The sequence below is a fragment of the Oxyura jamaicensis genome, chromosome 10 (assembly GCF_011077185.1).
Source record: "Oxyura jamaicensis isolate SHBP4307 breed ruddy duck chromosome 10, BPBGC_Ojam_1.0, whole genome shotgun sequence".
NCBI classification, from domain to species: domain Eukaryota; kingdom Metazoa; phylum Chordata; class Aves; order Anseriformes; family Anatidae; genus Oxyura; species Oxyura jamaicensis.
The window spans coordinates 10282067-10305654 of record NC_048902.1 but is presented as its reverse complement, the minus strand read 5'-3'; the positions used below and the strand labels follow the sequence as shown (position 1 = coordinate 10305654).

The window sequence follows — 23588 nt, the reverse complement described above, 5'->3', positions numbered from 1 at the left end:
AATTTGGGATTCATGAAGGACAGATAAACACTCTTTAAAAGGAAAGCGTAGCTATACACGAGATTTAATATTTGAAGTTATTATATTCTATATTAAGGTTATGCTTTATTCATTTAAATAGATATAAAAGTACGCTGCTCCAACAAGACTAACTTTAATGAGCTAAAGGAAGCTGCTTTTTAATTATATATGGAATTAGGGGAAAACACTTTGAAGGCTTCTCAGATGTTCGACAACGTTCTATGTAACACCGACATAGCCCGTAGTATCCTCAGTATTTTAGACACTGTCGCTTCGATTTATCGCTGCTGTTTTTCCAAAACTAAAAAGCTTTTAAGGCTTTATGACACAAAGCTTTCATTAAAAACCTGCCTTACTGAGGCACCTAATACAGACTCATTTACCCTTGGTTAAAAGAAACCCCTAGCCACAAGAATTACTGGAAACCCATAAGAGCTGATTCTCAAACCAGCTTAAATGAGAACTGGTATTTGCAATTGTGCCTAAATCACTTTAATAATCTGGCCCACGGTGACAGAAAGTGTCATGCTGCCAGGTACAATTAATGCTTCATTTATTACATTGGTTTGGGTGATCATTCACCTTTACTCCTAAGCCAAACCTATTCAAGGCAGTTATACACAGGGTAGTTCCAGGAGTTGTGTATGTACACTGAATCACAGACACATTTTGTGCTGATGTTCAACATTAGCGTTCAGCTCTGAGCTCCCAGCAGATTTATTTCCTACTCAGCTATTTATTAGAAAAGATTAAAAAGGCTTTTCTATAATCCCAACCTTCTCAAATGACCTTTGCAGGTTTTATTTTGCACCTAAAAGCTGAAAAAGAAAGGCTAAATGAAAGGAAAGGCACTTCTTGAAGGCATTCGCCACCTCCCATACATCTCGGGCTCCCCATCAGTGGGATGCAGCGGAGCGGCTCCAGGCCGCAGAGATTTGGGTGCCCAGCCCGGTGTCACCATATCCCTCGGGTGGCACCAATAATCATGCACAGCGTTACATCCCAGCCCCGGAACTGCAGGTTTGCTAGCATAATAGTGACGGACCTCCCCCCGGCCCCGTCTGAATACACGCATTTATTTCAGCTCATGCTGTTGCATATGAATTTGCCTTGGTTGACTAAAACTAGTTCTGCAATAGCAGAAACCTGCCAAACGAGCAGCTGATGGTTGTGCTTGCACAGAGAGGCTGGTTTCATAACACTAATGAGCGTTCCCATACACAGGTTTCCAATCTTTTCAGGCTGTACCGACTTTGTTTTCTGATTTTTCCCCCCACATCGCTGCTGCACTGCAGTGGCTTTTCCTCTAGCACCCTCATCCTCTCCTGATAGGGCCCTGGAACCCTCCCCATGCCCCCAAAACTACCTCCTGGCCACTGAAACTCAGGTATCTACTTTCCCAGAACGTGCATTTTCAGATTAAAAGTCTAAAGTTATTTTAGTATTGCCAAAGGATTTACCTGTCCCTTGCAGGTGTTTCAGCTGAACAGCTCAGCAAGCACACGCAGCAGTGTTTAAGCAGAATACGGTGATATTCAATACAACAATATTAAGAGGGTTTTCTGGTTCAACTCCCTGTGCTATAGGACAAGGAAATGGCCCAAGGGGAGAAGCAAGTCTGTTTATTGGGATTTCTTTGAGAACAGAATGAAACAGAGAAAGCTTCCCACCAGCTTCCTCCTTGAGCGGGTGCAGGACCTGCGGCGATCGCAGCCCCACCTCCATGCGGCAGGGCTTCTACCTCGAGGCGATTGTATGGGCAAATTCCCAAATCCCCTCACGTCCCAACAGGGTGGATTTCTCTTACTTCTATTAAAACAGATTCAGGATAAAATATGTCGAATGTGGGAGTGGAAAACTGAAGGATTCCTTTTATTATTTTTTTTAATCGAGGAATAGGTTTCATGGCTTTTTCTGGATTAATATGCCAAATCATGTTACATTTTATAACCCACAGAAATCGTAAGCCATAATATCGCTCTTTCAGGGATTTTCTGTATTCCTTGCGTAAATGAGAAAGCTCTCCGCATCCTGCCTCGTTAAAGCTTAAGCTTACTCTATGGCATAGGCATGCTGGTAAAGGGCCAATAAGTAGCTCAAGACATGTCTGATGTTTAACTTGAGACAACTTAATTCATTTTTGTTAGTTTTACCACATTTCTTTAACAGAACTAGCAGATTTAAAAAAAAAAAAAAAAAAAAAAGCACTATTAATTCAATTTATGCACACCTAGTGTACATATGCTTGAATGATCTTACATATGCCCCATGATCTTCTGCAGCCAGTACTGATGGGGTACAACATTGTTCAGCCTCGGAAAACAGAGAATGAGTTACAACTGCTTCACTAAAATTAGGTTCTGTTCACATTATTTCACTTTTCTAACCTGTCAATTCCAAGCTGTTCGGCGCTCAGCGGAAAAACTCAGTAACAACATTCCTCAAATTCTTGGGGAGACCAAAGCTTGTCCTGGCCGGAGCTCAACACTCTGAAGGAAACGAATTCAATACGCTCCTCTGTGCGAGCAACGCGTCCGTCTGGAGTGGCCATTGGTGCTCCAACGGCTCAGCAAACGCAGAGGAACGGGCAGCCCCATTCCTGGTACCTCCTACAGCACTTCTGCACAAAGAGATGCTTATCGTGGACCGGGCTGGGAGCTGAACGTATGCACCACAGGCTAATTCACCAGGCAATATTGTTGGCGATGAAGACTCAAAAATGAGCTGTGTTCCCGAAATTGTGCAACTGCATCTGATTGAATCTCAAAACCTCCTTGTTCAGCTATAATCTGCTCCATCGCCTTCAGGAACGCTCAGCGTTTGCTCATTCATGGGGCCCAGGAGGCAGGAAAAAAAACACTGATGTTTTTGTGGCTCAGTACCTGCCCTTCCTCCTCTCCTGATCCCCAGTGTTTACAGTCTCTTTATTTCAGACTTGATACCAATGCAATCTGGAACGATGATCCGGAATAAGGACTACCTCTGGGTCTTTCTTGAAATAAATTTGTTTTCCAAACCCCTGCATCTAGGAAAACACTGCACTGCCTTGCTGTCCTGTAATGACAGTAACACGGCATTTCATAGGTAATTCTACCTGAATACCACCCCTGCATAGAGTAAGGGCTTCCGTGGAGCAGAGCAGGTATGAAGGTACATGCCTTCTCTCAGGTATTTAAGGTCCCCTTTTTTTTGCACAGCCCTTTGCAGATGAGCCTCCAGCACTCGGCTCTATTTTTGCTGCTGCTGCCCCTAGAGTGAAAACTAAACAAATCCAGCATTTTATCTTTGTTATTTAGAGCTATGTATTAACAAGCAAGAGTTTGAAAACGCCTGAGATGCACAGTGTGGCAAAGACTATGAAATTGGTACAGAGATTCACGAATAAAGTCTCTGAGTAAAGCAGGACTGCTTGTAGCTACTGCGTAAGCCAGGAGGAAACTCAAAGTGTCGGCGTAACAAAACCCAAGACTGAACTTAGACCACTGAGCATGACGTTTGCTGTCACGGCCACAGCAGCAAGGTGACGAGTCCACCCGACCAAATGCCCAAAGAGCCCAAGCCCTAAGACATGGGGAATGAAGTGGAGTAAAAAAAGATGAAATTGGAAAAGCCTATTTGCCATCAAATAGGTTCAGCAAAGGACAGAGCCAGAAGGAGGTAGACAGGACAAAAGCTGCGCAATGCTACGGATACTTATTTCATAGAGAGCCTCCATAAAACTTAATTAAAAACCCTGACAGAACAAAGACTCTGTTATTAAAAACATATATATCATTAATACTGAGTTTGCTGACCTGTAGCAATAGCTACTGAGCACAATTGAACAAGCACATCATCAAAAAAAGTGATTAATAGCAGGAAGTTCCCTTTGCAAAGCAAGTCAACTAACTTCTATGCAGGAAAGAACAGCCCACAGGAAAAAAAAAATGCATCTTTACATTTCATCATGCTGCTTACACTGCTATCTCTGTGTGAGCACCACACAGAGCGCTCACGGGGTTTTTAACTTAGCCTGTGCAGTTAGGAACTCCTTTCTGCATCTTCATACATAAATACATGGATGTTAAAGACAACTTTTGCTTGATTTGGTTCAATCTGCAACCAATTTCACAGCACTCATCCTGCCAGGAATCTTTTTTAACAGAAATGCACTGAACTGGGACCAGAACAGTGATCACTTCATCACCCAAAATGCACCTGGATGACTTGAGTTAGAGCCTCCCTAAATTTCCTCTCGTTATAGCTGCCACAAAAACAGCTGAAGTATTTATTTTACTTTAATACTTTTATTTTAAATTCTCTTGTTTGAAGACTTCCATTTAGAAGAAATACTTCTTGTAGGCCTGCAGCTCACTGTGTGATATAGCCCGTCAACCTGAACTGCACTGCTCGATCGCTCCAACAAACCTCACCCGACTTTCAGTTTCCATAACCTGTATGCAGCAGAGAGCAGGGCAGCAAAACAAGCGCTGAAACCAAAAAGCATGAGGTGCAACTCGAGTTCCTGCAAAGCAAAAAAGGATTTACGTTTATTATTCTCATCTTGCAGGACGTCGTTCTGCATGGGCAGGCACCAGCACTCAATGTCTAGGCTACAGCAATTAAATACCAGGTCGAGTGCCGACACCTCACCCTTTAATTCTCTTCACTGGGGCTTGGTGCTTTACACAGCCTAATGAAACCATTTATGCTTTTATGGTAACCAGCACAAACCACCAAGTATTTATAGTGCATGTGCTGCTTGAGCTGAGCTCTTGCCAAGAATGGACCTGCAACGCGGACCAGACCTGGCAGCACAAATCTGCTTCATCTTTGGGCTAACTTCTAAACATTTCTCCTTTAGTCAACATGTAACATATGTATATGACAACCTACAGTATTTGTATATCAAAATATTATGCCTATATATAAAAACAGCATTATTCATCCTTCAACCGGTCACTGAAACACATTGCATAACCACAACACAATTTTCCATTTCAAACCTCAAAGGTGCCAAAGCAGCTTAGACGTAAGGTCTATAATGTGAAAATGCTTTTATTTTTTACGTTACAAACCGATGGTGTTTGTCCTTGATTATTCTTAAAAAACCTCTCCTGGCTGTTGCCATGCCCAGAAGAACTGAAGGGCACCCAAATCTCTGCAAGCCCTGCACAGGTCGTTTGCCCAGCAGCAGCTAGTGAGGATGCTGGTGACTGGATCCATCGCAGGAATCCGGCTGCTACTGGAGAGGAAGGTGGTTACTTGCACAGCACAGGAGGGTGGAAACCCTGAATGCACCAAAATTGGCTTCAGTTTTGGGCTCCTCAGGACAGGAAAAACTTAACACGGAGGAGCCCGGGCCGCTGAGCTGGCTGGGGGTTGGTCCTCCCTGAAACACCCACGGAGGCTCAGCGATGAATAAGCAACAGGCACAAGTCACAGAAGGAAATTCTGATTATATGCAAGAGAGGAACGTTTTCAGCATGAGGGCAACCAAATACTATAACAGGGCCCGAAACAGCTGTGGGATTTCCATCTCTGGGGATACTCAGCACTACTCTGAGGCCACTTGACCTGCACAGCTGGACCAGGGGACTCCTAGAGATCCCTGCCAACCTCGGCCGTCCTAGTTTCACAGATCTACCCACATTACTTGCCCTTCTGGCACAGAGGGCAGCTCTACACAGTGCCTAGAACAAAATTTTAAAGGTTGAGCGCAGTGCACCTGCCTTAGGCTTGCCCTGTGCAGGATTAAACACGGCGTGTTCTTTCAGCATAAAGCACATCAGGTATGTTAAGAACAGTTCAGAGTAACAGCTGGAAAAGGACTGTCACTGGGTGGAAGCCGGGTTTTTAATATTTATTTTACTGCTAAGTGTCTGCCAACTCCAAGTGTCTTGTCATTCCAAAGCATTTGCACTAAATAGCCCCCTGACCATAGCAAAACAGAATATTCAGGGGCAGAAATTCCTCCCCTCTCCCAAACCACACGACCATCCTGGAACTGAGCAATTAACAAAAAAATCTTTTGCAGCAATTAGGCTTAAGATAGAGAGTCAGTTATGACCACTTATCTTTATGCATTTCAAGTTCACACTCCCAAACTGAGATAAGGGAGAAAATTACTTCTAATCTGTGAGTACTCCAAAGGAGAAGGTTTGGGTGTCAACTGCATTGAGTAACGAGTTCCAGTGTATGCAATGCAGCTTTCAAGAGAACCACTAAGTACACTCAGTAAGATACTCCAGATACAATTGTTATAAAAGTGATTACAATACACAATTTGAGGGGAGATTTCAAGCTCTGCTGATGCAGGTGTTCTATCAGTCATGTAATAAATAGGATTTAATGCCAGCATTAAGGGCAAATGCTCCAACCTTGGCAGCACATTCCTTCTTTTCCAGGTTAGTGCTTAGGCAAACAATCAAGGAATTGCCACGTAACCACGAAGGAACAAAACCAATGCCAAACCAAGGCCTCCTACTTGAGTCCTCTTCCCAAATGGGGATGCTTTCCCTGCACATGCTGTAATGGGGAAAAAAAATGTGGCTGAGCACTCAGCAGGCATCGTCAGATGCTGGCACGGATGGATCCAGGAGGCAGAGGCTGCCAAATCTGTAAGGTTTTCATGCACATAGTGGATGGCCCTGGGCAGAGCAGCCAAACACAGGTGTTTTCCAGCAATTTCAGACACACTGGCAAACAAGCGTTTTGGTGGAGAACCTTCAGCTCAGGTTCTGCTTCGTATTTATAAAGTATCCCAAAACAGTGCTTGGTAGCTGGTTGGTGTTGTGCCTGTCTCCCTGACCCAGGGAATGTTTAGGCTTCTCAGCTCCACATGGTTATTTGGAGTAAAAGAACATTTTACTACATCAGCTGGCTGATACAGATAGTAAGCATCTGGCAGGTTCCAGGATCGAGAAAAATCTCCTTAACTGGAGTTTCAAATAGCTTTTTCATGCCGATGGAGATAAAAAATAACCACAGAACTCTAAGATGAGAGGTTGAAAACAAGACACAGCTCAAGGAGGAGACTTTCCTCTCCCCCAGCATGCAATGCAAGCATCCCCACTGAGCACAAGAGAAGGAAAAGCAGCCTGTAACAGAATACTGACAGATGAAACACACTTAATATATACTTAAAGTGACTGGCAAATAGGTTATGCTATATATTACAGCATCAAGCCGTACCACGATTTCCCCACCTTGCAAAATCAATTTTTACAGACCAAGGTTGAGTACGGTGATCTATCACGAAGAGCTGATTCTACAATTAGAATTTCCCTGTGATTTCTAGAAACAACATCGGCATGTGCCAGGACAGAATTCCTTCACAAAGGCCAGTACGTGCCCCACTGCAAGTAACACGGCGGCTCATTTTCGTCAAGATGAGTACAAGATGACACATGTGGCACTGAGGCTGCCCTTGCTGCCAGAGCTATTGAAAAATTAACAAGACCCAAATCTCAAAAAACATTTCATACAGGCCAGAGCCCCTGAGACATGCTACTTGGTGCTGGGCTTGCCTCTTCTCTTGGTAGAGGCTTCGTCATCTCCAGAGCTGCTGGTCACCTACATCTCACCTGCCCTGAAGCTGCCGCTACGAACGTCACAGTTTCTCCACTTCCGAAACCGAGCAGCCATGCAGCTCAGTGCTCAGCTCATGCTGGGGTCTGGCACTGCCTCCCGAGCTTCTCCCATAGCTTTGGAGCTCATCGGGCACTGCGTTGAGCTGTGCAGAGGCAGCCCTCGCCCAGAGCCTCACGTGCTTCCAGGAGTGGGGTGGCACGGGTCCTCCAGAGTGCTGCTTGGCGCAAGACCAACCCTCAGCCTCTAATTTAGGGAGAGGGACACGGTCTGGCACACTCCCCCTGGACACCCGCCAGCCCCTGGAGGAGGCCTCTCAAGGTCCCTTCAAAGCCCTGTTTTTTCCTCTTTTTTTCAAGTAATGATTCCACAAGGGGCCATAAATGTCTGGAAGCCAAGTTTCAGCTTCCCGCTGCATACTTGGACAGCCCCGACAGCACTAGAAACTGAAGTGTTCCCTGCTCAGGCCTGACACAAGTTTTCCTGTAGTTTGTCACCAAAATCAGTGCCACAAACCAAAATGCAGGAGAAAGCGTCCCTAACGTCAAACCTTCCATCTGGAAGCTCTTAGCGGAGGCACGGGGTCGTTATGTATATTTTACACACATATTTTCATGATTTTCCCAAGAGAAATATGTGTAATGAATAAAAACAAAAACACGTTAGCAGCAACAAAAACATACCACTGTAATACGAAACCTAGCTTGGCTTCTGCGCGTGTTATCCTTCCTTTCAGACCTCGGCTACTTTTTGCTAGTTACAGACAAAAATAATACACCCTCCCCTAAAAAACTGTCCGAGCTCTGCCATTGAGCCGACGCAATAAATAACACATTTAAACTCTGCCATGGAAAGCCATGTTGCACAAGAAAGGACGTGGTAAAACAGGAAGACAGAAGCCTCCACCTCATCCCTGATCTTCTCCTGGATTATATAAATAATCTGCACCTCCTCTTGAGGAGATTCCCAGATTTCAAGCGCTGTTTGTGTACGCGCAACGTCAGAGTTGGGCGCCGCATGCCCAGGGAGGATGGCTTGCTCACCCAACAGCAGCTCCGCGTGCTTGGTGTTTTCTGCCAATTGCAACACGTCGGAGGCAGCTCCCGTCATCCAGCCCGGCCGCGAGAACGCCTTTTCCCCTTCTGCAGCACAGTTCGAGCAGTCAAATGGGAGGAAAGGGAACCTGAACACGGCTATTGCTAAGTATTTACAATGGACCACAATATCTCTCTGGGTAGCGCTGAGCGAAATAAATAAAAAAGGAACAATTGGCTCATCTGCGACTGGAATATTTGATAAACCCTGGGAAAATTAAGGGTTGGCACTGTCTGCTCACGAGCAGCAAAAGGGAAGTCTCAGAGATCAGTATGTTTTGATTGACCTAAAATGAACAGCTAATTTGTCTGATCAGAGGATGCAACTGCTTTTAAAAAAAATGTATTTTCAGCCATTACATAAAGCAAAACAGACAATTTAACAGGTATTGCTTTCCATTTTCCAACAGCATAGGACTGGAGCATTTCTGAGGCTGTGATGGAGATATTTCCTATGAAACAGAAAAGGTTGTGAGGGCAGGGTGAGCATGACACCGCCCCTCTGGCTACCTGCGGAGGAAGCAGCAGCTGCAATGCATGGTGCATAAGCGGCACAGCACGGGCACAGCGCCACAGCACTCTGCCATGCTTCCCAGCAGAGCATCGGCTCTCACCGCAGAGCACGCCCTGCTCGGCTTTGCACGTTATTTTCCATTGCCATCGAGGCCAGCATTTAAGAATTAAAAAAAAAAAAAAAAATCTGAAAAAAGAAAGCCCTGGATGAATCAAATGAAGGAGAGCATGCTAAGACTTGTGCTCGAGCTTTCATGGCAGCAAGCCATGTTGCATCAAACAAACACAAAACCAATGCCAATGCTTGTCTATCGTCCACCGTTTTCTAGCTTAGCTTTGCTGAAAGCTGAGCATTTGGGACACTGCTTCAAGCACTGAAGTCAACAAGTTTGCAGTGGAGGTTCGATGGGTAGCAGAGCAAACCAATGGCAAAGAAGCGCAAGCTCTTTTTTTTTTTTTTTTTTTTTTTTTTCCTAGAGCTGCATCTGCGAGCTATCAACCCTCCTTTTGGGATCTCCCTCCTTAGGTTGGGAAACATTTCCCAAATTTTGCAGTGAAGGAAACTGGGGTCCTCCCAGCAGTAAGCTCATTTTACTGCACGAATTAACCGATCCCCAGCTGCAGGGAGCCAGGAGGAACATGCTGTGTCCTCAAGGATGCCTACAAACCGCAGCGCAAATTACGTCTCCAAAGGCATTTAATAGCACTTAGCTTTGCAATCTCTTCAGCCTTCATATGTAATGGCTTTCACTCAGTTTGGGGAGAGCAACCATTTAAATCCTGATTGTTCTTCAAAAGAACGTAGCCAGTGCTACAAGTACAATGCAGTGTGAGTGCATTTAAATCATAAAATCTTCAGAAATAAGGGTGTGCAATGGCCAGACAGACCACGGCTTGCTCAGGATGAGTGATGTTCTGTGGCTTGTACGCCAGGAACCATGCACCTTTATTCCATGCTGCAACACTCACGTTCCTGACAGCACAAAAAACGAGGAAAAGACACTGGGAAATTCATGGGGATGCCACCTGCCTTTCACCAGTGAGTTAACAGGAACTCACACTTGGTTTTCCAAATCATTTCCTGCGAATAAGCAATAGCTGCTCCAAAGATGCCTTCACTCAAGTACACACTCGTGACATTCCCTGTTTTCCCCAAGTGGGGGCTTCTAGCTGACAGCTTCTGTATGCAGAGCTTCTGTAACCTCTTTTCTGTTTAACTGCCTGATAAACCCTCTCTGGCTGCTTCCTGTCCCGAAGACCTCTAGCCATCGCGCTCCCTCTCCATCTCTGTGTAATTACACAAACAGCACGCTCAATTCGCTCACCTAGTCGAAGCCTGCAAGCTCTGCACCATTACTATTTATACCGACCTTCCTTCTTTCAAGCTTTCAAGAACCACTACAGCGTGCTGAAGCATTTCAGCAGTTCTTCTCTAACAAAACACATTGTAAAGCAAGAAAAATCATGGCCTGATACTAGCGTTGTGGTAGCTGGAATGGGATAAAGATAGATGTGCAACAAATTTTGTAGGCGAAAGTAACTTTGTCTGTCATCGAAATAACTGGAAAAGCGAACAAGGTTTCACATACGCAGGCCTTCTGCCAGCCTGCAGCAAACCTCAAAACTCGCGTACAAATTCAGAGCAGTTTTTCTCAATTTAGCACGAGATTCATTGGTGGAACCCAGTGGGAGAAAGAGCCCTTAGCCAGAGGAGCACAGGAATGTGAAAAAGGGAGCCAGGAAGGGCGAAACCCAGCACTCCCTGTGCTAAGCAGCGATATGCAATTTATACCCTACATAAAAACACATTTTCTTCTGTTATTTGGAAGTGGGTGGCTACATAACACATAGCAACGGCTGCACCACATCGGAATAAAGAGTGGGCCACAGATAACTATGCTTAGCTTGTAAAAAAAAAAATGAACTGTGAAGCCACATTCGCAAGGCAAGGGAAGAACTGCACTTGTTCCCTGGATGGGAAGGGGCTGTGCCAAATCCCTCCCAGCAGGACTGAGGTCGGAGAGCGACACACAATGCCTAGAGGGTACGAACATCCTCCCCGGGTGAGAAGCAGAGTTTACTTGCTCCTTCATGCATCACCCACTTCTGAAGCCCTGACTGGGATGGCAGGCAGCAATCTGTTTGTTCTCATTACACACCGCCCCAACGTGCCGAAGCTGACAAAGAAACCAAGGAGGTGATTGCTCAAGTGTTCTGAGGTGCCTGCCATCATGCTAGCCATTATCCGCACTTCACACCGACCTTCAGGAACGAAGCGCTGGAAGCAACACCTATGGCAAGGGAGAAAGGTGACTCTGCGCAGCTGAATGTTGTCTCCCTGTGCTTCACTTGGAGTGATCTGTAAAGGTTTCTTGGGGTAGAACTGAAGGAACTCTCCCTTAAACAACACAGGACAGGCTGTCCTCAAGTGGAGTTCAAGCGACAAACTCAGCCACTCTGTTTGCAGTTGGGATGATGTGAATTGATTTGGAAACCACTTCGAATTCTGTTTTCTTTTTGCATATAAAAGATGCATGCAGCACGCAGCAGAAATTGCTGGAGCACTTTTATTTATTCTGAATGGGAAGCATAGGGATGCTGCTTCAGCCTTATAAAATAAGATCATTAGTGGTAGCTAAGGGGAGTTTGCTTGCATCTTTGTCTTTGAAGAGTATTAAATGCATCTCTTTATTGACTTTAATCAGCAAGCAAAACACTACATTAAAAAATTAAATGCATGTGAAAACAGCATTTCTTCTCTACATAGCTCTGCCTGCAGTTCAAGGAGGAGGAATGGCAAAGGAAGCTAAAAACTGACAAAAAGGAAAAGTACAGAAAGAAACCTTTCTTTCTGCTAAGTGGGCATTGCTGAGCCTTCATCCGCTTGTTTATAACCACCGGGCAGAACAGCAGCACGATTGTCCTACCTCGCGCTGGCCTGTTTTCAGCAGGAATGCTTTGGTCATTCGGCCCCTGGCATCAGATACACGACGCTTTTACCCTGGCAGTCTCTCCTTTCTGCCATTTCTTCCCTGTCTCTCCCTTTGGATGCCATCCAGGCACGCAGGATCTGCTCAAAATTCATCAGCTGCCTGGCTCGAAGTGGCTGTAATAATTAAAAGCGAGGTGGAAGCTGAAACAAGGCATGGAAAAAATCCCACATTGTCAGGGATTGTACAAAAAAGGAAAAAAATGGGGGAAGAGGAGGGGAATGAGTGCTGAGGAGCTGCATGTACCTAAAAACAAGGTTTAAGGATAAGTGGTGCTGAGCAAGAGCATCACCATCAGGGGGTCCCACCTGGGTACCATGCTGTGAAAGGGATCAAGATCCCAAATGAGCCTAAAAACAAAAGCATTTAGACCCAGTACTCTAAATCACCCCACAGAGGTAGCTTTTTTCCCCCGCTCAATAATGAAACATTTAGTGACACGTCATGGTTTGTATTTGTTTTGTTAAGCCTTGTCCTTTTCTACTCGCCTCTGTCTCAGACGCTACCTCATTTAATATGGCCGTCTGTCCTCAGAAAGACTTCTTCTTAAGAGGCAATGACTGTGCAGGTGAATTCACACAAATAAAATCACATTCTGTGTATTTTCCCAGCCCACTGGGTACTCTCTGCCTAAAGTCATATTTGAAATTAAAAAGAAGCTACATGCATAGGTTACTGCATTTATAAGTGCATTTATAAGCTACTGCATACTTCAGTAGTTTGGGGAGTATTACTGCACTTGAAATTCTCTCCATGCCATACCAGAAAACAAATGCATCAGAGATAACTCGTGTAATAGGCAGAAGCAGGTATTAACATCTCTACCTTGAATTACTGAGGGATTTTAGCACCAACTCAAACTATTAGCCTTGCACACCCCCTAACCCAGCCCATGGCACCGGACTACAGCAAGATGGGCAGAAGGAACTGGGCTGATGTGCAATTCGGCTGTGAGGAACAGAATGGCACCCCAAAAGAAAACATTCCCCTAATTTCTCATTAAGAAACTGTCAGCATTTGCTAGTGCCCTACCCAATGATGCTTCCTCTTCCAGAGAAATGCTACATTTTGTATCTCATGAGCAAAATAACGCATGGATCTGGCTACTCAGGAAGCAGTGAAAGCAAGCCTTTAGGTAGAAATGCAGAGCTTTGTCTCTGAGTACAGAACTTACTATTAAGTTAAGACCTATTTTACATCTCAGATTTCCAATTGAAAGCTAGCAACTTAATTAAACTCTCAGGAAAAATTAGTGCTTAAGATCTTTCAACACTACAACCATAAAGCAATTTAAGAATTACAACCACTGAAGTCCAAACGCAAACTTACGACTCCTGCAGACTTCAGCACGGCTCACACAGATCCTTTATAAGCTAATGCTTAGGACAACCTAGTTATTCAGAACGCTTTGCACACTGTCAAAGTAGGAATAACCAGAAACCCTCTCTTCTCAACAGCTATTTCTCCTCTCAGCTAGCTACAAGCAATTTTCCTGCTGACTAGATGCAATTAATACAGAAAGCTTGAAATATTTTGCTTATTTATGATTATACTTTAATGAAATCTTCCCAGCATCAAGAAACAGTGAGGGCAGAAATAACTGATCTAATTGATCTACAAGAGTTTTGCAACCTAAATAGGGGAAAAATGACTAAATATTCCTAGAGTGCCCAACTGTTCGGGTCAATATTGCTCGTAGCATGACAAACACTCCATTTTCACACAGTGAAGCCATCACTAATAGCTTATGGAGTTCTTTAAAAGCCTAGCAATCAATAAAAAGCAATTTAAAAACTTAGTCAAAAGGGTCTGCTAATGCCATAGAGATTAAGAAGACACTGACCCAACGTTTCCTCTAAACTCTAAAATTAGCCTGAAGGACAAGCTTGCCATTGCGATCAAACTTAGAGGCAGAGATGTAAAGAAAAAGCAGTACATTTTGTATTCTACCATTTTTAAATGCATCCAGCTCCAGGCTCACACTGTGCAGATATTCTCAAGTGGGCAATTCTTGCATGGATGCGGGTAGTCCCACCGAGATGAGGTTGTGATGCACGGGGCTATGACTGTGTTAGTCCTTGGCTAAAACGATAACACGGTAGTTTCCCAAAACTCGGAGCAACCCCAATCCCAGTTATTTATCATTTCACACCCTCGCGTGTACCTACATCCGGAAAAGCCCGGAGCTCTGACCTCATTAAGCTGTAATTGCACAGTCCGTCAGCAGACACATTTACTCATCCAAGTAAGCGTCTACTCTGTCAATAACTCAAGCTGATAAATTTAATTAATAACCCTGCTTGAAAAACAGGCAAACTTCAATACGTGCTTTTTTTTTTCCTCCCCAAATCATTCTGTTTTCTCCCAGCTTTATTGAAATTATTTAGCTTTCCTGTACCAGATGAAAACCAGATGTCCTACAGAGGGAAAGGCTGCACGAGCCAGGAGAAACCAAGACAGCAACAAGCAAGGTCCCACCCATTCATTACCCCTATATTTCACTCATGCCATAAGGCTATTTATATTGCATCTCTATTATTACAAATATTATAATTGTGATGTAATTCTGGAAACCACAATTTTCTCCTCTGTAGCAGAGGAAAGTAGAAAGCGCAAGCAAGTTAAAAGGCTCCAGCAAAGTTTCTTTGTGCTGCATAAGCACTTTCAAAAGCTTCACTCACATTTTGCGGCATTAATGCCAATATTATGGTTTGTAATCCCTTTTGAAGCAGCCCAAGCCCAGTATTAATCCAGGCTTACTGGCTCTTGGATGCCCACTTGGTGTACTTACAACAGGAAAAAAGGCAAGGAGCCTGCACACACACACACAAGGCAATTCAGGAAGTATCGCCGCACGTGTGTTTGAGGGAATACTGAAGGTGATTCTTCATTCACAGTCTGCATCAGGAACGGAGCTGAGCTGGCAGTGGGCAGCTGCCTGATGCCAAAACAGGGAGTGAGAGAAAATCCCAAGTGATTCGCACACTGCCTGGCTACACGTGTGGGCAAGGTGACCTGACCTGGGTGAATCTCCAGGCGCACGTCCCCAGGAGGGCACAGTTTTCCTGCAAACTGCTCCATCTTTGCTCACCCAAAGTTTTTGGCTACAGAGCTCTCGGACTCGAATCACTCGTACGAAAGCCATTAAGAGCAGCTGCAATGCACAGGAACAGGTTCTTCTCTGCTATGGTTTGCAGAAAGAGAAAAGTGAGTGGGGAAACAAGCCCTGTCAGGCTGGATTTGCTGCACAAAAATCAATGCCCAATACGTGCCTGTGTACAGGCAGCCTATGCACAGACAGCAATGCTTAGAGGACCACAATGGCAATCATAGATCACCACTGGGATATGGAGCTCTTACTTTGGGCAATTCACTTGATTTCTTCAAAACTGACTTAATACTTACAATACACCAACAGCAAGCTAGTTTTGACATCCTATTCAGCTGCCAGTTACACACACGTGTCCTGCAGTCCCACCTTCAGCTCCTCAGCAGGGCACCTGCGAGCAGTAACACCCCTCGCCTGCAGTTAAACATGGCAGGTAAAACAGCAGGGACATTTCACCAAAATATTTTCTGTATCCTCCACATATGGATGCGCTTTCCCATCACAACAAAAGGCTTCGCTTATGTTATCTGCGTTCCTCCGCAGCTTGAGAATTAAGTTCAGGTAACGTGTTTTAGGAGGAGGACGCCAAAGCACAACACAGAAAAATTTCCTGGGTTTAGGTGATTGACCATTTTTTGGTCTCCTGCACGGCACCTATGACGCAGCCTCGTGTTCAGCATCCCTGATCTCAATGCCTGCAAAACACCAGCATGTGCCTTCCTCAAGCCGAGATCCGGCGAGGGTGGAAATGTTTCCGTGCCGTAGATTCCCCTGGCAAGCAGCTTGTGCTGCGCGCCAGCCTGGCCCCACGAGGCACACAGGGAAGAGCAGTGCCTGTGTCCCCTTCTGCAGGGCTCATCCGCTCCGGGACAGAGGGGAGCAAGCTACAATTAACAAGAGCAACCAAATGCAAAAATTGCATGTTACGTTTGGCAGCGGGCTGGTATTAGATCACTGCGAATCCCAGCTTAAGCCCCTTAATAAAGTTCAAACATGAATTTCCTGACTAAGGTAAAAAGCCTGGCTAAAATTTATGAACTGCTGGCAAGTTTACCGCTATCCCAGAGGCCTCCAAATACCAAGACAACTCTGGCCCACAAATGCAGAGTTCAGGCAGATAACTTGGATACATTCCTCTTTTAGCATTGCTGGAGCTGGAGCCTAGACAATGAAGAAACAAAATTTAGCAAGAACAGAAAGGTACTGTGGTGAAAATAAGAGGTTTGATTAATCCACAAGAGGCAAAATATCCATTTTATGTATTATGAGACCATCACTCTCTGACAGCAGTGATTTCAGGGCTTGCTCTTGTGCATGCTGCTGCTGAAGCACAGCTGTGATGAGACACCCGCAACATTTTTTTCTGTTTTTGCAAATGATCGAGTTACTTCAGCAATAAGGACACAACTTACTAGAAGGCACCCCTACCTTTTCTGAGCCTTAAACTAAATGGCAGAGCATTATTGCCAAAGCTCACAGAGTTTATTTTCAATTAAGGAGTGGATACAAGCCTTGCACAGAAGGGCATTTAATTTCCTGCTTCGGGGAGGCAACCCAAATCTTCCCCAGCTCCATCAGACACAGCCTACTCCACCTACCATGCAGCTGATTCATATCTCTCCCTTGAATAATGCCTTACAAGAAGTCTCATTGTACTCACTTCAGAGCTCACTTCTTATCTGCAGGGTGAGGAGCATTTACAGTCAAGTCGAGGATCTGCAGAGTCTGAAGAATTCAGAACGCCAAGCTGGCAGCGTATGCAAAAGGACAGAGAGGGGCAGAGTCGATCAGGCTGCAGCACTCGGCAAATGCAAGCTGCGTGCGGGAATATGGTTCTGCAGGTTGTAAATAAAGTGGGGCTTGCCCCACTCAATTCAGAGGTGGAAGAAATGCTGACTTGCCTGATATTTGTCACTAAATATCTATTGACAGTAGCAGATGCTCTTTCCTCTGACATTTTCATTTTTTTTTTGGAAAAAAAAAAAAAAAAAAAAAACACCAGAATTTTCTGCTCCTCAGGATGACTTTCTAAAGCAACAAAATCTCCTTCATTAGAAGCCACCAGTACAGCACATAAATTTAGTAGTTTCACAGTGAAATTTGGAAGCTGTGAGAAGAAAAACCCCAAATGAACCCCACACATCTGTAGCAGACTCAGCATTGCCCCCTGTATCTGCCCCGGCCAGCCTGCCTTTCTGTAACTCCAAATATAAAGAAAGCAGGAATTCTGCAAAAGAGAAACTAGTTTCATATTTTATTAAAATCGGCTTGGTCTCTTCCTCGATCAGTTCAACGTGAGCAAGGAGGGAACAAAAGGGATGCGGCAGTACTACCAAACAACTATGAACAATTATAAGCTGCCTATCACCAAAAAAACGTAAGTACCAAAAACTTGACATCAGAATTTTATCCTTTCCTCCAATTTTGGTAGAATTCTACAGAACAATGGCATTGCTGACACTGCAAGGGTCACCTGTAAAATTTAATTATTATGGAAACCAGAGGCTGGACCAGTTTTTGCATGTGCAAGCCCAGTCGCAGCTATCACCGGCAAGCACACAGCATCACTCTTTCCTCAAACTCTCCTGAAACCACTTCCACTTCCCAAGGCAGCCCTCGGATTTGAAGCAGATGAAGACTTTAACACTTGGCCCTCATTTGGACGCAAGCGTTTTTATTCATCTGCTTTCATTCTCATCTGGTATCCCTCACGCAACTCCTTGGCCAAGAGGCTAATGAAAAATAGATAAGTAAATCTTCCTACTTTGGGGCAATCTGCAGATATTTGATCTCTACCACAGTTGCTGCATAGGAATCCCATGTCTCTGCTTTCATTCCCTTCAACCAAACACGAGGATGCTACAGATCTGGAAAATGCTGTCAAAATAAAACCACATTTTGTTATTGCACCGTGACCAGAAATTGCTTTCAGAAACAGAAATTGTTTTTTTTTCAGCTTTCTCTCCCAGCCACCAAACTCAGCCTCTTCCCCCACAGTTACTGGTACAGCCACCCATTTTCTGAGACATGCTCTGCTCATTCTCTGCAAAACCTCACTTTCCTGAAAGTGGCAATGAGGGGAGTTTTTGATACAGTGAGGGCCTTTTAAACAAAGTTACAGATTTTGTACTGCTGAGCTGAATGTAATAATTCTTCATCCACCACAAGGCACCTAAAATATATACAAATAAATTTCATGAATTCTTAAATTTTTTCTTTATTGCATTTCTCTTGAAATTCATACTTTGTGTGTGGCATTAGCACTTCTTAAGTATTTTAATAGGAACTGCTTGACAACCATTACAGTACACCCACAGCAGACTGTACTGCCCCACACTAAAATTGATCTCTTTGATAAAAGTATTTAACACATCCAAAAATGCTTAAAAAATCAGAAATAATCCTGATTCCTACTTCTCCTAGTAGGATTAGTGGATTATATGGTTTCTCGGTACCTTTTGTAATGAAGCTAACTGACACAATCAGCCCTCGTGACTGTAAGTAATGGTTCTCCATAACTGCAAACTGCCCCGATTTAGCTAAATTTGGAACACAATTTCAATTCTTAAAAAACATTGCAACATCTCTTCTTCTATTCTGGCTTTACCCACGCTTGTTGTCAGGGTTAAGACTCTTGAAAACTGAGACACATCCTCTCAAACCTGCTCAGCTCTCGCAAGAAGGAACTGAATTATTCATCTCGGGTCTGGACGAGCATACCCGCGGAGGATGACTGCCGGTCCTTCCTCTAGGAACAGTTCGTTGCATCGGCTCGGCAGTCATACCAAAAATGTTAAGTGTCACGTAGCCGTAAGCTGAATTTTTATGGAACTGCTGCAGGGTTGAAAATAGGAAACCCTTACTGGCTTAGCAGCCAGGAGCACAACAGCAGGCAAGGCACCCGTGGTGCTGCCTGGATCGAGATCACTGACAGCAGTCAGCATGGACTTCATGTAGTCCAATAGACCCCCAAAAGTCCATAGAGACCTACCAGACTGATTTCTGATGCCAAATGAGGGATTCCCTGGGCCCCAGGTGACTGAAAGCCGTGGGCCAGCAGAGAAGCATCACCTGCCCTGCTTACTCTGCTTCCCAGGGATGTGAGGGAGGATGAGGTGAAGCCTTTGTCCCGCTAAGCCCAGCCATCCCTGCTGCGGGGAAGGAACGGGACCTTGTGGAACATCATTTGGGGGAAGGATTGTTCCCTTGCCCTCTCCACACACCCAGCTTTAACTGGGCTTGACCTCCATGCAGTATTTAACTTTGGGGGCTGCAGCTGCTAAGCAGCTACCTGCCTATGCCCTGCTGCACTGCCCCACTCATTGATCTGATTCCTGTTAAAACTGCCAGCAGCAGAGCTGTTTGGTCAACACAAGACGCACTTTGTTCGGCTTCGTATTTAGCAGGCGCTGGGACCGTGATGAAGCAGCAATCTTCTCCAAGCTGCAGAATAGAACAGAGCAACAGCAGACCTACAGCTTCAGGGCTCCGTGAGATGGTGACCACTGCTCACTTGGTAAGTCTTGGTTTTAGACCTTTTTTTAAAATATAAACCTAAATAATGGTCATTATTCCCATGGATGCTCATGTCCTACTTGCAGTCATTAAAGAATACGCTGACTTCTCTCTTCCTACAGGAAGATATAAGGAAAATCAAGCAGAAATGTCACGTTGATTCAGTTGGCTCCCAGGAAGGTCTTCAAAGGGAACCTCCTGGTCAACCCCACCCGAGTTTCGGTGCTCCAAGACTGCTCAGAACCAAACAAAATCCATGTTTTTTTATCAGAGTACAGTGCAATAGGAGTTCAGCCACAGGACCAGGTTGGGGCTCATCAGAACTAAGATGCTGGAGACACACGTGTGGACTCGGCCTTGGCTGCTTCCCTCGGCAGTACTGAACTGCTTACTAACATACACGTACTATATATACACACCCCGTAACATACGCTAGTGTACTTATCTTCTAATTCCCATCAAGGGCAGCTAGGTAGTACAGTACCTTTAAAAATAACAGTGCTTGCAGACCTGCCCCAGCTGACACAGAGAAGCAAAGCAAAGGAGGAACAGGAACAAAGGCCAGGCACATGCACCCACTCTGACAGCAGCCCTGGTCACTTAGGTTTATATAGAAAAAAGGTTGAGTTAGAAGAAAAATAGTTAATTAATCATGCTTACTCTGTCTCCACTGCACAGCAAAAATGAAGTAACAAAACCAGCTACCATATTATAAATAGCAACGGCAGGGGAGTTGGAACCAGATGATCTCTAGGTCCCTTCCAACCCAAGCCATTCTGTGATTCCATGACTTGAGGACACTGAGACTTGACTTCAAAGCTTTTATTTGCTGTCTTGGAAAACAATGTGTTGGCATTCCCTGTGCTCAGGAGGATGCTGTAGCTGAGTCATCAAGCAGGCAAGGCACTATCGCAGGGCACAGATCCTTGGGCACCCCACAAGACAAAAAACGCAGGGTTTGGCAGTGAAACCCTGCACTCTCCAGAGAAGTTTAATGGGAAGCACTCACGTTGCATGCCTGTAACAGCCACATGGACAGCAGAAACCACTAAAAAGCCAAAATAAGTCAACTGCTATTTTGCATTAATTACTGATTATTCTGTAACTAGGACACCACAGCTTTTTCCAGTGCTGTACCAACCACATAAGGGCTGGGACTTCTGCACCTCTGTTATCAATACTGAGTCCTCATGGAAGCCTCACTGAGCAGCAGCAGCTCGATCTTCCTTTGAAACATCACTTACCAAGCACTACATCACCATTGTACCATCTAGTAAAAATGAAAGAAAAGCTTCATAAAGTGTAAGCTTTCATATTCTGGTTAAAATAAAAAGCTTAGCATAAAACCAAATAACAGATAAACTGAAGAAATATACAGGCTAAGCCACTAGAAGAAAAAAAAAAGTATTAACGAAAAATCGTCAGTCCTCTAATACACTGACGTGGTTAAAAAATGCAGCTGCAAAATAATTCTTAGGGTGACAATGCACATGCTTTCAGACCAGAAGTCTTAATCTGGATTCACTGTGGTAGCACATAAGCACAATCACACGGCCCCCTGCTAGGGACAGACTCAGGATTATTTACATCAACAGAGGAAAAAGGTGAAACCCTGAAAGAATGAAAGAAAACTAAAGAAAGATGATAAAAATGGAAGGGTATGAAAGAGAGCAAATGGCAAAGCAAAGCAATTCACCCGAAAGAGATGGTGAGGGGGCTAAAAGAACACAGGAGGGAGGAAAAGATAAGGAGGTGGGGAAAAAAAAAAGGAAAAAAAAAAAAAAAAAAAAAGGATATTTGGACGTGAAGGTTCAATAAAAAGCACTGCACTCAGGCAGGGCTTTACTTGTTGTTTCCACCAGGGGAAACAAAATAGCTGCTTATTCTTAGGGGTAGAGAAAAAGGTCATTTCCCATAAACCTGCCTTAGTAACAGATCGATTTTCCTGCAGCAACCTCAGGTCAGAAATAACCATTTCTGTCATTCGAACATAACAAAATGACTTTTGAATTGGGGTAATGAAATATTTGCTGAGGATAACAAATAATGGAGAAAAAAAGAAAAGTCAAATTCCACCACCAATGCGGTCAATCTGGCTGTTCCACAGCCTCTAAAGAAAAAGGACTGAGTAATTCTGAGACGGAGAAGTAGATGAATGGCACACTTTGACACAGAGGCAGAAAGTGTAAAATATCACGAGCTAAAGAATAACAGCATTTTGGAAGCACTGCTGAAAAGCATTTAGTTCATGGGCATTGCTGTATGACTCCTTTGTGTTGCTGCTACTGTCAGAGGCCTGCACAAATTCTTCTCACATTAGACATAATCTGTATAATCTCTGCGAGCTGTTCCCCCTCTGGCCTTCCCGTGCGTTTGGAAGAGGAGAAAGCAATGCTCAAATCCCGGCTGCTGCACCAAACTTCCATGCCTAACTCAGACCACACATGAGATCAGTAATAATTGTACATACTACAGGCTAAAAGTTATCAAGAGCAAGCGATGAGCAGATGTAAATCCCTATTTCAGATGTAAAACCTCTCAAGACACTTGGCACAACCTCATGACTTGAAATGTTGCGTGCAATTGGCTTCTGGTGACAACCTTGTCCCATGCTGCTCGGGTACCCCAAAGGTCCAGGACATGCCCAAATCTTGGAGTTAACTGATTTTTTGCTCCATTCAAAAGCTCTTTGTTGCACTCTGAAGCATTCAGAAGCATCTACTGCACTTCTGGCAAGGAAGCAGCATTTTCTCCTAGCCTCAGCCAGCTCCTCAGCAGCTGCAAGCAGCTCCCTGGCTTGACTCAGCTCGGGAGGAGGAGGGATGGAGCCTGCTCATGACCACGGCCAAGTTCTATACAATAAAATTAAATACCTTTTAATTGCTGCTTACATATTTCTCCAGCAATCTAACAAGTAGAAGAAAAAGAAAAGATGCTAGACTTCCAGGCCTAAAGGTTGAAGCTGTAACTTTCACAGACCTGCTGGAGGTGTAAAATTGTTCCAGAAATTAAAAAAAGCCATTGCTACAGTGCTGTTCATAACATCTCAGTACAACCCCCCACCTATTGGGAGGGCACGTAGCATTGCCACCACTATGAAAGGCTAGCTGTTGTTTTCTAAACGCAATTCAAGCCAACAATTCTTTTTATTTTTCTTTTTGGAACAGATAATGCAACTGCACATCAGTGAATGACAGCAACAGCTCCCATCTACAGCCAGCAGTTATCGTTAGCCTGTCACAGAAACATTTCTTTTTGTTATTATTTCTTTTTTTTTTTAAGCAATTGAGAAATCCCCACTGGGACATTTTTAAGATGCATGCAAACAGCTGCTTAGAAAACACGTCTGGCTTTTGTAGCTGCAGTGCTTCTTGCGACAACTGAGATGTCAGCAAAGCTCCGTCTGCTGGATCGATCCCGCGCAGGCTCCTGGAGCTCCGGGCACGTCCCAGACCTGCCTGGGGATATGTGGCCATACCAGGGCCAGGGGGCAGTTTACTACTGTTCGCATTTATGCTGATAAATCAACTTGCAGTCAGGCCACTCCAGTGAAGCTGACACGTGTGGTTTGTCTCTCTCTGGGTCCTGAGCGGAGGAGGACACTCGTGATCCTGCTGGGGCCGGACTTTCCACCTCCACAAGATTTAGGACTATGAAAATACAAGTTCATCCTGATGTTTTTAGCTAATGTAATTAAATAGAAAAGAGTGTCTTAAACCACTGTCATAAGCAACTTTTTAAAGTTCATATTGATTAGAAGTAGAATGAAACAATAGT

General features: G+C 44.4%; 1 protein-coding gene across 4 annotated transcripts in view; it reads right to left on the bottom strand.

Moving 5' to 3' along the window:
* MYO9A (myosin IXA) overlaps positions 1-23588 on the bottom strand; it is a 194739-nt gene that overhangs the window by 123609 nt on the left and 47542 nt on the right. The gene's annotated exons all lie outside the window — the stretch shown is intronic.